This window comes from Schistocerca piceifrons, chromosome 5 (genome assembly GCF_021461385.2).
Source record: "Schistocerca piceifrons isolate TAMUIC-IGC-003096 chromosome 5, iqSchPice1.1, whole genome shotgun sequence".
NCBI lineage: Eukaryota > Metazoa > Arthropoda > Insecta > Orthoptera > Acrididae > Schistocerca > Schistocerca piceifrons.
This window is the reverse complement of record NC_060142.1, coordinates 33,366,472-33,369,597: the sequence shown is the minus strand read 5'-3', so window position 1 is coordinate 33,369,597 and position 3,126 is coordinate 33,366,472.

Sequence of the window (3,126 nt, the reverse complement as noted above, 5' to 3'; positions counted from 1 at the left end):
ACTATACCTTGCTAAAACCAGAGTTCCTTCTCTTTTCTACTTCTGGTCCACAAAAGGTCATTACTACGGGCTTTACGCCACAGCGGATAGCACCTTTGTTGCCTGCTGTGCATCCGCCACCCATGTGTGGCACTGCTGAAGAGAGACCGGTGGACTGCATGAGACTGATCCTTCTGAGAACCGCTCCGAGGCTGGCTGGTCTGTTTGCCTGCTTGGCTCCTCAGCTCCTCTGAGCGCTGTCACCACATCTTAATCTGCCTTCAACGTCCTGTTGCGTGTACAATGCGTGCAAATTTGAGTAAAATGTAAAATTACGACAGTTGACTAGCGACAATCACTAGTACTGTTACACTTTAGATTTTTCGGGGTTGATTAATTATTCCGATCTAATGGGTCCTTATTATTCTTATGTGGGACACTTCTGGAACAAAATGGTTGCTGAAAGCAAGGGGAAACAACAGCTGTAATTTTTCCCGAGGGCACGAAGCTCTACTGTATAGTTAAATGATGATGGCATCCTCTTGGGTAAAATATTCCGGAGGTAAAATAGTTCCCCATTCGGATCTCCGGGAGGGGATTACTCAGAAGGACGTCGTCATCAGGAGAAACAAATCTGGCGTTCTACAGATCGGAGTGGGGAATGTTAGATCGCTTAATCAGTCAGTTAGGTTACAAAATTTAAAAAAGGAAACGGATTTACTGAAGTTAGATATAGTGGGAATTAGTGAAGTTCGGTGGTTGAAGGAACAGGACTTCTGGTCGGGTGAATACAGTGTTATAAAAACAAAATGAGATAGGAGTAATGCAGGAGCTCGTTTAATAATAAGGAAATAGGAATGCGGGTAAGATACAACTGAGAGCATAGTGAACGCTTTATCGCTATATGGCAGCCAAGATAGACACGGAGCTCAGACCTACCACTGTAGTACAGTTTACTCGCCAACTAGTACCGTCGAAGATGCCCGCCCCCGGTAGCTGAGTGATGCCGACACGGTAGCTCAGCGTGTTCGGTCAGAGATCTGGTTGGTCTCTGTAACAAAAAAAAAAAAATCTGAGTGAAGGGTCGCAAACGAACTTCAGGGGATGTCACGTGACGTCCGCTATGACCAAATACTAGGAACAAAAAAAAAAAAAAACTGGTGTCCGACAGAATCTCAATCCTAAGGGCCAGGGCTCGATTTCCGGCTGGGTCGGAGATTTTCTCCGCTCAGGGACTGGGTGTTGTGTTGTCCTTATCATCATTTCATTCCCATTGACGCACAAGTTGCCGAAGTGGCGCCAAATCGAAAGACTTGCACCTGGCGAACGGTCTACCCGACGGGAGGTCCTAGTCACACGATATATACGTTTTTTACCGCCGAAGGTGAAGAGAGTGAAGAAATGTATAATGAAGTAAAAGAAATTATTCAGATAGTTAAAAGAGCTATGCCTACTACAGTAGTATAAGTTTATATGCCAACTAGCTCTGCAGATGCAGAAATTGATGAAATGTATGATGAGATAAAAGAAATTAATCAGTGAAGGGAGACAAAATTATAATAGTCATGGGTGACTGCAATTCGAGAGTAGGAAAAGGGAGAGAAGAAAATATAGTAGGTGAATATGGATTGCGGGTAAGAAATGAAAGAGGAAACCGGGTGGTAGAGTTTTGCCACACAGCGTAACTTAATCATAGCTAACACTTGGTTCAAGAATCAAGAAAGAAGATTGTATACATGGAAGAATCCTGGAGATACTAGAAGGTATCAGATAGAATATATAATGGTAAGACAGAGATTTAGGAACCAGGTTTTAAATTGTAAGACATTTCCAGGGGCAGATGTGGACTCTGACCACAATCTATTGGTTATGAACTGTAGATTAAAACTGAAGAAACTGCAAAGGTAGGAATTTAAGGAGATGGCACCTGGATGAACTGACTAAACCAGAGGTTGTACAGAGTTTCAGGGAGAGCATAAGGGAATAATTGTCACAAATGGGGAAAAGAAGTACAGTAGAAGAAGAATGGGTAGCTCTGAGGGATGAAGTAGTGAAGGCAGCAGAGAATCAAGTAGGTAAAAAGACGAGGGCTAGTAGAAATCCTTGGGTAACAGAAGAAATATTGAATTTAATTGATGAAAGGAGAAAATATAAAAATGCAGTAAATGAAGCAGGCAAAAAGGAATACAAACGTCTCAAAAATGAGATCGACAGGAGGTGCAAAATGGCTAAGCAGGGATGGCTAGAGGACAAATGTAAAGATGTAGAGGCTTATCTCAATAGGGGTAAGATAGATACCGCCTACAGGAAAATTAAAGAGACCTTTGTAGAAAAGAGAACCACTTGTATCAATATCAAGAGCTCATATGGAAACCCAGTTCTAAGAAAAGAAGGGAAAGCAGAAAGGTGGAAGGAGTATATAGAGGGTCTATACAAGGGCGATGTACTTGAGGACAATATTATGGAGGATGTAGATTAAAATGAAATGGGAGATGCGCTACTGCGTGAAGAGTTTGACAGACCACTGAAAGACCTGAGTCGAAACAAGGCCCCGGGAATAGACAACATTCCATTAGAACTACTGACGGCCTTGGGAGAGCCAGTCCTGACAAAACTCTACCATCTGGTGAGCAAGATGTATGAGACAGGCGAAATACCCTCAGACTTCAAGAAGAATATAATAATTCCAATCCCCAAGACAGCAGGTGTTGACAGATGTGAAAATTACCGAACTATCAGTTTAATAAGTCACAGTTGCAAAATACTAACACGAATTCTTTACAGACGAATGGAAAAATGGAAAAACTGGTAGAAGCCGACCTCGGGGAAGATCAGTTTGGATTCCGTAGAAAAGTTGGATCACGTGAGGCATTACTGACGTTACGGACTATTTTGGAAGAAAGATTAAGAAAGGCAAACCTACGTTTCTAGTATTTGTAGACTTAGAGAAAGCTTTTGACAATGTTGACCGGAATACTCTGTTTCAAATTCTAAAGGTGGCAGGGGTAAAATACAGGGAGCGAAAGGCTATTTACCATTTGTACAGAAACCAGATGGCAGTTAGAAGAGTCGAGGGGCATGAAAGGGGAGCTGTGGTTGGGAAGGGAGTGAGACAGGGGTATAGCCTCTCCCCGACGTTATCCAATC